This window comes from Camponotus vicinus, unplaced genomic scaffold (genome assembly GCF_025532165.1).
Source record: "Camponotus vicinus isolate PSW18456_S1 unplaced genomic scaffold, iyCamVici1.0 SCAF_3, whole genome shotgun sequence".
NCBI lineage: Eukaryota > Metazoa > Arthropoda > Insecta > Hymenoptera > Formicidae > Camponotus > Camponotus vicinus.
In genome coordinates this window covers 22,938,910-22,953,744 of record NW_028141967.1, presented here as the reverse complement: position 1 = coordinate 22,953,744, position 14,835 = coordinate 22,938,910, and the positions used below count along the sequence as shown (strand labels likewise).

Sequence of the window (14,835 nt, the reverse complement as noted above, 5' to 3'; positions counted from 1 at the left end):
GAGGATCGAGGATTCGTGAGAGAGAGCGAGAGAGAAAGAAAAAGAGAGGGAATGAGAGTTCTGCAAGAAAGTCCGACCGCGGTGAAAGAGGAAAAAGGAGGTTGTCGGGATTGCGGCGTGGGGGGGAGAGGGGAAGGGGGAGAGGAGATTGTTGGAGCGAGAGGGAAGGGAAGGGAGCGAGATGCGAAAGCCGGCGGCTCACTGTGGGAATTTGTAATTGCGCGTTCTTCTGCGCAAGGTCGGGGGGAAGAGGGGGGGAACGGGGGATTTTGGGTTAGGATAGGGATGCGTCGGGAGAAGGGGGAGATACCACGAGCACAGAATGTCGCAATGGCAATATAAACAAGCACACACCCCATATCGAAAAGCTTAATAAGGCGTGACACGTTCTCTTCTTTTCTCTCTCTTTTTCTTTCTCTTTTATTACTTGTCATTCTAATCTCATTACAAAAATTTTCCTAAACGGTTGTTTGACACGATGATTTACACACGACGAAGATAATTCTCTTGCAAACTGATCGATTATACGATTTCTGATCTCGATTATAAGATAGAAACATTTGCGAGTAAGGCTCATTACTATTTCTCACCAGATGGGATTCTCTTGCAAGTGTTTCTGTCTTATAACGCTAATGTATGGTACAACGACCCGACGAAAAGTAGACTGCGGTAGTTCTGCCGTATATATCAATTAATCTCACGCGGGATATAAATCACCGACCCTGAATAGCTGTTAGTTGCCCTGAATTATTCCTCGTGATTAAACGATCTAAGAACATGTATGCATCCCGCGATACACCACGCGTTTTAAGAAATTGAGTCCTAAGTACGTAGGCAATCAATATACCCATGATTCTAAATAAAAGGCGAGATACGTCGTTAATAGTCAGATATATTATAATCATATTATTTTATTTATTTTTAATCACAAAAAATAAATGCGCATGTGATTGCCGAATATTCAAGTCGCTTCCTTCACAATTATTATTGATAATAAACATTGTTCTAAAGGGATCATAGGACTGTATTTCGCCGACGCATTCTTTGTTCTTAACAGTGATCGATCGCGGTTACGAAGGCGCATTACGTAAATCAGCGATCGTTTGACCCCTCCCCTCCTCTCCTCTTCTTCTTCCCCCTCGGGCGATGCGGGATCATCAATGACTGGGTGCGCGATACGCGTTAAAAAATTGCTCGCTCGATCCGTATATTTTTCATAAGCCGCACTCGCCATTGTGTGCAAATTCACGGGATATACATAATACTTTCCCCTCGCGTGTCTTTCACGCGGACTATAACTCCGCGACTCGCGCATATCTCCGCTCGCACCACGACGAGCGTTAATAAATCTCGCCGAGGAACGCGGCTCTCTGGAAAGGAAGGAACGTGAAGGAAGAGGATGCGGGGCCACCGCACACGAAGGGACGCGAGGAGGCGGCGTCCGTTTGATCGGTTGATTAACGTCCGACCGCGGAGCGGTCCTGAGGAGCGCCATAGAACCTCACGAACGACCTTACCCCGTGTCGCGAATCTCAGGATATAAAGAACGTAATCGAGCGATTCCGTGTCATGAATCTATTTCACTGAAAACTGAAATTTTTCTCCTATTTTCGGCTCCAATTTTCAATCTGACATCTATTTTGATACTTTAAGCAGAGACTGATCACTTTTTTAAATCTATAGTTTTATCAAAAACTTCTTCAAATTATTTATTTAAAAGACAAAGTAGAGAAAAAGTTGAATTAATTCCTATATAAATTATATCTGGCAAAATCCTCTAGAATCCGTAAATGTGACAAAATTAAGGTTGAAAGTAAATCAAAATTCCGACTAAAAGATTTTAACGTGCTTCAAATCGACGCATATTTTCATCATTATTTTCTTTGTAAGATCAATTTGATCTTTAAATATTTTTCTTTTTATTCTATCTTTTTTTTCTTTTTATAATACGAGAAAATTTATAAGAAAGGAATATAAGAAATTATTTGCTTCAAAGATCTACAAATATTATAAAAAATATATAAAACTATAAATATATAAAGAATAATAAAAAAATTACAAAAAATCGACGATTGAATGTTATAAAATATAGATAACCATGTTAAAAATATATAGCAAATTTATTGATACATAACACAATGATCTTTGAACGAGACAAGGAGCAATCACCGGTAGGTTTTAAAGCTCTTTAGAAAAAAGAAGCATGTTTTCCGACGTGGCGAACGAATTAACATCTTCCTCGGTGGCTTACCAACGTAACGATCGGCCGAGTTCTCGCGCGTCGATCGTAACTTTCGAGCTGAGAGCGGCAATAAGTGCCACTTTACGCTATGCCTGTTACGCGACCAGGTATGCATACTAATGAGGTCTCAATGAACGCGCCCATCAAGACGAGAGAGGCGAACCAGCAGGTTTCGCGGCATCTCTCGACGATTACGTACTTACGGCGAATCTGACCGCGTGTCTCGTTCATCTGCTCTCGAAGAGGGAAAGGGGGAGATCTTGGGAGAGTAACGAGTGTCATAAGGTCGCCCGGAGGCGAAGAGCAACCGCAGTGAAATTATGCGGGAGATGACGGACAACGAAAGAAAGACGACGGTGTTGTAGGAACGTCAGGAAAATGCGAGAGGAAATTGAACGAATAAACTTTACAAGCACTGATTAATCCGGAAATCGATCCCATATATATGTAACAAACGCAATTTTGTATAAACTATATATTTTCTTTATAATTTCCTATGAGGAGACATTTTAAAATAATTTTTAATTTAAGACATTAATAATTGTGCACCGCGTTTTAAGACTATTAATTATCACGATTGATGGTAAATCTTTGACTTGTCGACGCCATTTTTATTATTCATTGTCTCTCGGTCGATCGCATTTTTTGCGTGAGAAACCCAGTTTCTTTCCCTTTTCCGTTTTTGACCTCCTCGTCGAAAGGGGATTGCGACAGATCGTGGGGAAATTCGCGGATTCGGATGTGAGTGACATGTGTCAGTAGATACCCTCGGGACCGGGCTGGAAGTTAGGCCACTTTTTCTGCCAGTTACACACATACGCGCTCGCGCGCGCACGACGGAGACACAGTCGCCCCGGTCTCGCATTATAATCATTCTGTACCGATCGAATGTATCCTTCTCGCCGTTCTCTAAGGTGGGAATAGATACGATTCCGGATACACACAATATCGCGTAATTGCAAACGGGTGCTGAGAACCTCGTCAATTCCCATCGTTGTCATCCTCACGCGATCGCGACACGTGATACAGCTCCACGTCTCACACATACGGACATTATGTAAGATTTTTAAAATGTAAAGCGTAACCTAGAACTAATTAAAACGCCATGTAGATTATGGTGATCCAGAGTGTAGTTTGAACCGGAGTCATCTTCTCATCCGTAACTTCTTCCCCCTCTTGGAAAATATAAGACAGTTATATTATAAATATTTATAGACATATATATATATATATATATATCTTGTTATGCATACTTACAACAATCGCGATTTGCGGGAGGAAATCGAGAATAAAATCTTTCCGCAACTTTTTTCGCAAGCGTCTTATAAAGAAATCACTTAAGGCATGTGAAATTTTAAAGTTGTACATAATTAATTGCTCGTGCACGTAATAAAGTACGAATAATGGGGATTAATAGAAAACGCGTATCCCAGATTTGCCAATTGGTTTTACATTGGTCTTCAATGTTCGCGTCGTTGTAAATAATTTTCGGGACCCTCGCGCGAGAAGAAACCCTTGTTCGGACAAATAAATACAAGCGGCGCAGGGGTTGGCCTCCCTCGCGATGCGACGACGTAGGTAAGAAGATTTGTAAAAAAAAAAGAAAACGAGTCGCTCTTTGCGACAGCTTGTTAGTTCGTTATACGACTAGGGTCCATTATACTTACTTTTGAAAATCTTTTTCTCGCAGACCGTCAGCGGCTTCTCTTTTCATAAATTTAACGAGGAAATCGATATACTATATATGAATCTATCTTTATTGAAACGCGGCGGAAGACCAAGTCGAGATTTCCGCCTCTCGAGAATTCGCGAATCTATTTTATCTATGTTTCGTGGTGGCGTCGACCTCTATTCTACATCGTTCGGCGAATATATATCCCGATAATCTAATTATTCCGTCCGAGAAAAAGCGGAATAAGCCGCGTCCGCGTCGCCGGTTTAACTTTGAATCGCTTGTAAAATTTATATCCCACCCTCTCTCCATTCAGCCCTTTCTCGATCAATTCTTATTCTATGATCGCAATCGTGTATTTCGGTCCTCATCTGGGAAAAGCGATAACCTGTTCGCTTCAATAGAGACTTATCAGTGTGTTACTGTCGACATTTCTTGTATTTGTTGGACCACATCCGGTTCTTTATCGGGAATACTCTGTTTTTCTCTCTCTCTTTTTCTTCTTCTCTCATATCAATATTTAAATTTAATAATTAAATTTAATACATTTATATATTTTAATTTAATTAAATTTAAATTAAATTTAATATTTATATAATTTATAATTAATATATATAATTTACATAATTGTTTTTTGCACGCATGATATAAATATTATAACAGTATACAATTTTTGTAAAAAGTCTGTAATAATGAAACAATTCACGGGGATCGATAAAACTAATGGTTTTCTTAGAGAGATACAAGGAGCATCTTTGCATAAGCTCGATATATTGATTCACTTCAGTACTTGGACGTATCCCATTCATAATCGTTCGATCTTCTCCGTTTCCAATCAATTCACTCGTAACTTCATGACGCCCCACCGTGGGTCACCCGGTAGATTATCGTTCTCATGTCAATACGGTTATCAGACTACTCGAAGATAATAGGCCACTCGACGAGTCGACTCAAGTGGACGCGCTGGAGGTTTCACTGGCGTAGAATTTTTTCCCGATGCCTCATGCATCGAAAGTGATTTTTTAGGATGTACCTTGTATTCTAGAAAATTTTGCGCACTAGAAAAATTATCTATATAAAAATAACACAAATTCATTATATATGTCTCATTTACATTAATTTTACCTTTTAATCGATTTAAAAAAAACTATAATTAACTTGAGAAAACTTTTTTTTAAATATTTCTCACGATTAATTATATTCAAATATTCCATGTATTATTATTCCGGAAAAAAGTTTTAATAATTTAAAATCAGCTTTCTACTTTTTAGTTTAGTGATATCATCGAGAAAGATTGATCTCTCTTCGTGAAATCAGTTGGCCATATTTTTTGCAGGGCACTGACGTTTCGAGTAATATTTTTCATCGCGATAGAAAATCGCAAATAAAAAAATCTGTCGTGTTCTCGGTGAATAGATGAATATTTATAACCGCGTGCACATATAACGCGTATTTACAACGCGCTTGCGCAAGAGATATGGGTTCAAGGTGTCGCCGATCGTGATGTGCATTTTGACCGACTATAAATACTCGTCAGTGCGAGATTCGCCGTAATTTACTCGAGCGCATTCCTCTTTTCTCTTCGCGGGATAATAATCCCGCGCAAACCGCGACCTGGAGAAGGTTTTCGCGAGAAAATTCTCGGTGTGAAGAGAGTGAAAGAGAAAGATAGAGAGAGAGAAAGAGAGACAGAGAGACGAGAACCAAGAATCGTTGGGCGAAGACTCGAGGAGCGTGTTTTACGACACGTTCGTTTGCGACGTTCCTTGAATTGTCAAGTCGACTATCAGCGGGATAAAAAATAATTTATCGCGCTTTCACGCAAGCGCATATCGAAGGAATGAATGGTGCAACTAATGTCAATCATCCTCGACTCGAGTCCTGTCAAGATACGATACATCGTTTACGAGTTAAGGACTGTCTTTTCCTCTTTCTCTGTCTTTTTCTCTCTTTCAGTATCTATTCCTTCTTAATGATTGTTATATTTCTAACATTTGTTATTTCCTATTAAACATTAAATTCTACTATAGTATCCCATTTGCTTTGATTTGCGCTTGAAGAGTCATGATCAGAACAAATAAATGATATTTTCTCTCTTTTTCTTTCTCAACAATGTTAAATTCTCGCGAGTATCAAACTAAAACCGCGAGCAGCTCTCGCTCGAGTCGATGCAGAGTTGATAGCACGTTGGAAACTGATGTATACGAAGTCAAGGGTCGCCAGTGATTTCATACCATGAGTTGAGGTAACGTACGAGAGCGATAACTTTATCGTTCCTACTGTGAATCCCATTTCGAATAGATGCCGATGTCAGATTCGAAACTGGAAACGGGAAATTTGATGGAGCGACCAGCGGCACCGATCTCGCGCGGGAATGACAATCATTTTCTTTCCTCTTTCTCTTCCGACGAATGCGCGATGCGAATTATATGGTGAGAAGGGGGAGAAATGATTCGCCTTTTATAATTCCGCGAGTCATTTCTTCCCTCCCCCTTTCATTATTAGACGAAATAATGTCTTAGCGCACGCGGATTGTGAAATCCGAAAACCGCGAAGGCATCTCGCGAGCGAAAACTGTCTGGAATTATTTGTTAGATTACATGTTTACATATTTTTAATTCGATATGGATTTCAACTACCTTGCGTTAATTAATTGCCTGCTGAAAACGGATAAATACGTTTCGTATATTATAATTTTCGGGGAAAAGTTTGTGCATTGATCGCAACAGAAACTAATTATAAATTCATACGCACATACGGTAGCAAAATATCCTTTGGTCAATTTTATAATATAATATGAAGTAATCTTTTTTTTTACATATCGCAGACTTGTTACAAAAAGATTGTATTTGTAAACTGCATAATTAATATATGTAATAAACATAACATGTAATAGACTAAAATAATCATCTCCGACAATTATTCAGAAAAGTTTCAATAATTTTAGCAATACGATGTAGTTAGATTTTAAAAGCATGCTGAAAATAATGGTAGAAACCAAATGTCGGAGCTATTTGTTCTTGTATTATTGGCAAACATAAAGCAATATAATGGAAATCACGTGAAATGAAAGAAATGTATAATTGACAGAATTATTTGGTATTTATGCAAGAAAGAGAAAGAATTTTACATTAAATTAAGTTAAATAATTTCAACTAATGCTACGCATTAATATCATTAAAGGAAGACTTGTTTTGCAATTATATATTGATTCGCTAATTTTAATATTTTTGTTTTTAACATTAATTTATGTACAATAACATTCACATTTACAATTTGCAATAAAATAGAGAAAATATTAGCAAATTATCTTGTTAATCTCTTTCCGATTAATTTATTATATATCCTTAATACAAGTCTATCAATTTAGTGAAACAAAGATGTAATTATTTATACAAAGAAAGAAATTTTAGTCTTACTTTGTTTTAAAAAAAACATTGAAATTATAGATTAATAAAAATTAATTAATATAAATTTAGACTTCTAAAAATTTCTAAAATTATTATGGAGTCAATACTACTCATAATTCGGAAAAATTAAGACCACGATCTGAAACCTTCATCGCTGCAGACGAGGAATAGTAATAAAAGCGATAGTTGTAGCGAATTACTACGTGGTATCAAAGTTCGAATTATTTGTTTTACATTATTACGCGGTTTCATCGCAACCGGATAAGTTTCCGCAATTCTGACACGGTACATTCGAACCCGCAACACAATAGTGCAAGATATATACGAGAGGCTCGTCGTGCGTACGTAATGCGAGTTTGAAGTTATTCGCGCGCGCGGGGCCAACTTACTCAGAGAGAGCTTCGTCAGGCGTACGATATAATACATGCGCCACGAGCGTTTACGTAATTGTGATTACGTGTCCTTGCCTTAAATGCAATTGCCGTGCAGGCGTATCTCGAGCCCGGTCTGTCGCGCGAAACGTATTACCGCATCGTTTGACGTGCGCCATTAGTTAGAGAATTTTCTACGGTCGTCCGGACGTAGCGGACGCCGCATAATGGCGTATGCAAACTGGGTGGACGAAGAGAAAAGGAGAAAAAAACCGGTTCTCCACGGTGGCGTGCACGAAAGTCGAGACGAGGAAAAAATATCGGCGCCCCGAGAGCGAAGGAGAAAGAGACAGAGAAAGAGATAAATTCCGTTTAAATGCCGATGCGCGCAGGACGCACGCAGTCTCTTCTCTCTTTTTCGTCCATTGTCTTTCTTTTTTTTTTCACCGCTATTTTTCGTTCCGCCCGCTCTTCTTCCAACATCTACGCACGTCAATGCACATATGTACGCATCGGTCTCCCGTTCTGTGACGTTGTGACGTTGTTCTCGCGAAATTCCCGCGGGAATATCTCCGGGTTTCGTTAATATGGCGACGCTAACGAGGGGACTCTAATGATAGGAATGATATCTTATGTCGACTTTAAATTGACGGAATTTAGACATAATTGAAAATCTGATCTCGAGAACAAAATCGCTCTATTGTTTTCGATGATGACATAAATAGTAACGATTGCGTTGTAATAAAAATACTTAAGCAAGTGTTTTTGATATCGCAATTTGCGTATTTGCAACACAAAAATTATGTTTTTCTACAGATACATATTGTTCAATAATTACAGAGATAAATTTTATAATACTAGTATGTGTAATTAAAAGACTGCTGAGATAAGATACGTACTAATAACATGCGATACGATGCTAAAAACACTTGCTTGACACATTGGAGTAAAGTATGAAATATTGTTTGAATAAAGTATGAAATAAAATGTGAATATTGTTGAAAAAAAAATAAAATATGAAATAAAATGTGAAATACGTTTGAAATGTTAAACTACATATTACAAAGCGTGTTACACTTCAAAACTTTTTCCTTTTTCAAATTTAAAAAGAATAATAATTATTTTCCAATGAAGGCTATGTAAATTGAACTATTGAATATTCAATCCAACATTCGATATTCAATCCAACATTCGATCCAACAATATTCGATTCAACAATATTCGATCCAACAAATATTTCTCAATTGTTTATTTAAACTTAAAGATTTTTCGAGTCCCTAAAGATTCAAATCTAGTGTCAAACTAATTTAAAATTGCGAAATGAATACAGCAGGAGGAATATTAAAAAATACAACTAGGAAAGTTACAAAATTTTCTCAAAATTAATGCACAGATTTTTTTTTAAATCAGTTGCACCGACTACATTATGTTAAAATTGATATACGTAATATGACAGTCATAGAGTAAACTTAATTGCAAAGTTTTCTGTAGTTTAATAGACCTAAAAAACATTCAATCACGAAAACCTTGTTGATCTTAATCTAATTTCCTTCAAAATTGAAGTTTCAACAATCATTTCATTTTTAAAGTGTTATCTCACCGCAGATTGCAGTATAATAAATAAAAGTTTGTGTTAAATTATGTTATATTAAATGTTTCTTATATATAACGACATTTTAGAATCGCGATAACTCACGAATTTCCAGTTTCAAATCAGCCGTCTGCCCGATATTTTCATTTTTGATCTATCCATATCCATTTATATAAGCGTCCTATATCTTTGGAGAGGATTCCATGAAAAAGAAAATTCGCGATCTCCTCAAAAGAAGTAGCATACATTATTCTCTGGCGGTCGGCCAAGGAAATCGCTCTAGTTATGCGACTATGTTACGAGGAGGGGAAGGGACTCACACACGTGCAACTTCGCTTACACGCGGTTGTAACCGGAGATTTTCGTAAATTAATGCGCGTTACTCATCCTCGCCGGACATAACTAACGTCGAGCTCGTAAATAAACGCGAAATGGTTTTGTTCACGAGTCTTAATTTGGATTAGAGATCGTGTTTATTTCCGCGTTACGCTTGAGACGCATTAATCTGTTCGCTTGGACGTTTGGCGAAATTATTCGCCGTGGTATTATTCGTAACATCTGTATCCTATGGCGGCCAAATTTATTTCCGGAACAAAACACCTCTCTTCCTTTTCAACTTTCTATTAAATTGCATGCATTATATTAATTATTATCTTTTTTCTATAACTTGATCTTACCTGAAAAATAACTTTTCGTAAATATTTTATCTTTTTTTTACCCGATATAATTTTTGTATTTTGTTTTTTTTTTAAACGTTTTATGAAACAAGCTGTAGGATTTAGTAACGCGTGATACGTAGTAAAATATGCATTCGCCAGGCATGTCCGTAACATCGATGATCCGAAAGACAAGCATGGAAATTTAAGGGGAGTACCAGTGAGTTCTAGAATATGTATTCCACGCGATCCGTGTTTCCATTCATGTCTCGCTTTCATTAATTTTAATGGCGAATCCGGCTTCCCTCGTTCCTCGTCGATAATCCCAGAACGAGGTATTCTCGTTTGCGGAGAGGACGCTCTCGTTGTAGATTTTTATCATTGGAATTTGTCGAGAAAATGTATCTACGCGATGATTAAACAGGAGGATGTGTTTGATATTATGGTTTGATATTAGGTGAAATTTTTATGCTTTATCGTTCATCACACGACAGTGTTATGTTCTTTGTCTATTGTATAATAATGCGATCCGCGAAAACAATAACGAAGCAATATGCAATCATTCACATCACACGCGTACAATTTTTTATATATTAACATTTATTAGCATTGTTATATTATAATAAAAATATAACGGTAAATGTACGTGCGATTATACATTTAAATCAGTTAATTTAATAATGCGAATTTGTAATATGGCTTATTGGCCGTTTTTATTTTTTAAAATAATAGAATGGATAATAACTTATTTATCCATTATTCAAAATAATTTGAGGCGAGTTGAAAAATAGGTAAAAGAAAAGAAAGCGCATGAAAATGTCCTTATTTTTAGAATAGGAAAACGTTCGGACCGTCCTGAATGAGTTGGCACAGGGAGAGAGAGAGAAGGAAAAAGAGAAAGAAATAAAGAGAGAGAGAAGTTATTTTATACCAGGTATATAACCAGGTATATAACCGACCTCAAACAACCGCGCCTACCAGTTTCTTTATTGCCCGACTTTTTCGGCTCCTCGATTCACTACAATATGGTGACTCGTCTCCTCTTGACGCATCTAACGGGAAATAATTTAATTATTATTCAGCATTTTTTATGCTATTATCGCGGGCTTAAACATAATTTTAATACCCTTTTTACACACGCGATAAAATTTTTATCACAATTGTTTCTATTGAATATTATGTTGACTTTCTTCTTTATTTTAAATCAAACTTTAATATAAAGAAAATTAATAAAATCATAATTTTTGTTAAATTATATTTTATATGTAATTCTCTTGTGTGATACATATGTAAAATATATTAATTAACAAGAAGCGCAAATATGCGTAAACTATTTTTATGGGCAGTTTTTATATTAATATCTCGTATAAATAAATTAATCCGGAAATGCCCGAAGAAATATATTTTCTATTTATGGAAAATTAACGATTCGATAAAAATTTATTAATCTTCAAGCATTATTTTTTTGGAAGTCAACAAAGATAAAACATCTCCAAACTATATATATAAATTTACTAATAATATATTTACTTTCAGATAAGGATCCTACGACTTATGACTTGAAATTGAACCACACAAGTAACTGAACATCAAATTATTAACACTCGGAATGACGCGACTTATTTCTGTCATATTTATCTTTCTTTAACAAATGTAAATTTTGAATCGAAATGACAAGAATATAACTATAATTGATCATTTCCGGTAGATTATACATGGAAAGTTTGGCTAAATTGACACGATAGAAATTTATAATTTTATATTTTTTTTTCAGATACGACGAATGAACGCCGATGAATTATAACAGAATGGAGGACAATGCCATCCTCGTATCGGATAACGCTTGCCACTCGTTATCGCCGTTAAATAATAACGCGCCGATGAATCGCACACGCGCCTACGCGCGCCCACGACCTTATCTTGCTCGGCAAACCGTCGCGCGTTCGCCTTGAGGAAGCTACCTCCGCTACGTCGACAGGAAAGTGTGTACGAAGAGAGAAACATTATTATATTTCTTCTTTGCATTCTTCGCGGACACCTCTTCTGTTAACCACATCTCTACTATTTATTATCGAGGTAATATTTTATAATTTATGCTCAGAAAATAGTGTTTTAAGTGATTTAAATGTTTATAAAAGAAAAAGTAGAACGAGATGAAATAATTCCATCTATTTGAACAAATAGCTTCGTTAATAATAACGCGTGATAAGTGATGATATGACAATGATATTAATAACATATATAATAGAAATTAATACACCGTTAAATTATTATCTATGAGTTGAGAAAAATGTGTCACTGCGCAATATGCATATCATGTACACATTATCGCAGCACTTTAATTTTGCCACGAAAAATTGTAATATATAGAAAAATTACAATATATTATAATTAAAATAAACAAATAAATAAACAAATACATTTATATATAATATATAAAAATTGAAATATAGAAAATTGCGATATATAAAAATATATAAAATTACATATTATATTTATAATAAAAATTTCAATATTATAATAACGAATTAAAAAATCAATCAGCAAAATTGATTCGTTCATCTGACTTATGATAGGCGCAGAGATCATTTCTATTGTTCTTCACACGTCTTCCGCGACGAAAAGCGTTATGCGACAAGCCCGATTAATAACGATCGAATCGAGAATAAAAGAAAGGTGTAATTTATTTATCGCGATGCCATCGATATACATGTATCCTTCCACGGTTCGGCGAGCAAAGTCGCTGAACGATCGATAACTGCACGTACTAGAAAATTGCGCAGGAATACAAATAATACATTGTTATATTCACATCCGCCTCCTCTTATCGACTTGACGCTTTTGCATCCACTCGCAGCCGGTATCGTTTCAGCGAAATATGGCACTGGCCGTTAACAACGCTTCGCAGTCTTTTTCACTGGCTAAGCATTTTATCGTCGGAGAGATAGAAGATACTTGTCGTCGACTAGTACCTCGAACCTCGCGAGTGAAATCGCGATTCTTCTACGCTCGCACATATTCTACGTGAAGGTTCCGAATCTAAAAGCAATTCGGCCATTTATATATTTGACTTGTATCAGAAATCGATATCCTGTCAAATCTCAGTGACTATATAATTCATAATAAAATCAACTTATATTACAGATGGAAACACGTGTGATTTTATTAAACTTAATGTCTTCCTTAATGTCATTATATTTTCGTCAAGTATTTTTGTAAAGATTTTTATATAATTTCTATTATATAAATTTATTAATGTAGAGATAATGTTTTGATCAGGGCCGGAATTAAATTGAAAAAAAAGAAACATGTATTTTTGTCAACTGATCCAGCTCAGATCTGTCTCGCCTCCGTCATCGGTCCGCCATAGCTCGGAGAGTCATGTCCTATCGGCATATGAATCCCCCGCTCTCTTTCCGTTCGCGTATGTAAATTATATCTGACGCGCGGATACATGTATATATACGAGGCTATTGCAATTTTCGAGAACGGTTGCATAAATTTCGCCCGCGAAAAACGCGTCGAAGCGCGATGTCGACGCGTTGTACGCGAATCACGGCTCGTACGCGGATGATAAATGATTACGCGATATTATTTTACGGGGGTGTAATTGCTGCCCCCGCAAAAGGGAGATTTTGGAATGACGCGTTATACTAGTACTGCCAGATTACGTATTCGTTTATAATTCGTGAATAGCGTGGATGGAGGATTCGACAAATTCAACCAATCAAATCTTTATACTATTCATGAGTCGCGAATCGCGAATACATGCATAGTCTGGCATTAACGATGCGTTCCCGTTTTTGCTTGGCTCGTCGCCCGATTCATCGCTTCGACCTTCTCGTTGTAGCTCGTTGCAGCTGTATAACGATACGCCTTCCGATGCGATAACGAAGCGAGCTTCTGGCACTCGCAATGCGCGATGTGTTCGCATTATTGAAATTAATTCATCATTGAAATAATTAATCATTGGAGATCTATCGGAGGAAGACCAGAAAATTCATTCTTCATATTTTCTAAATATAAATTATATTTAAATATAATTTATATTTAGAAAATATGAAGATAAATTAAATATAAATTATATTTAATATAATAAATATAAATATAAATATAAATATAAATATAAAGATAAATATAAATTATATTTAAATATAATTTATATTTAGAAAATATGAAGAATAAATATAATTTAATTTTGTATAATTTTTTAAAATTTTATATAATTTTTTACATATGCAATTTTAAGAAATTATTACTTCAAATAAAAAGATCAATAAAATATATAAAGAATTTAATGATGAAAAGAATTAATTATTAATAATCTATCTTTGAATAGCTTCGAATATCTCTCTTCAATAGTTTTGAATAGCAAATGTCAAAATTTTGCATTTATATTTATCTCACATTAATATGACTTGAGGAATTGTTTGGAAATCAAAGCCGCAAGGCTGATAACGGATTAGCAAGACCATAATTAGAAGCGAATCTCTCCGATTACGTGCAAGCGTGGGTGATACTTTGGTGCGAACTCCCCTTTTCCGCCCCCGTATGCGAGGGCAACATCCGTGCGGTGCCGGTGTCGCGGGGGCCGGTATCGCGTGACTTCGGGCCCCGGGGGATCCCTCCGATCCAGGAACCAATAAAAGGGGACTCCCGACCATATTTAAGGCTAACCGGATTCATTAGAATAAGGAGCGAGGGGATCGCACGCTGCGTTGTAGCACGAATCGGGGGAAGGGGAGTCTCTGCTGCTCGGGTACCTATCAGGGTATACTTATACGCATTTTCAGAATGATGGAATGATTATGTCAAATGCATATCTATCAATGACAGACGCATTTCCTTTGTTGATCCGGGCGAAAGATAATTAGTTTGTGACTGATATTGATT

The 14,835-nt window shown here is 36.3% G+C and overlaps 1 protein-coding gene across 1 annotated transcript in view; it reads left to right on the top strand.

Annotated features, from left to right (window-relative positions):
- LOC145967851 (ras-related protein Rab-37) overlaps positions 1 to 14,835 on the top strand; it is a 146,936-nt gene that overhangs the window by 37,246 nt on the left and 94,855 nt on the right. Inside the window, exon 2 of the mRNA XM_083092864.1 lies at positions 11,717 to 12,018. The gene's annotated coding sequence lies outside the window, so the exon portion shown is untranslated. The remainder of the gene's footprint in view (positions 1 to 11,716; positions 12,019 to 14,835) is intronic.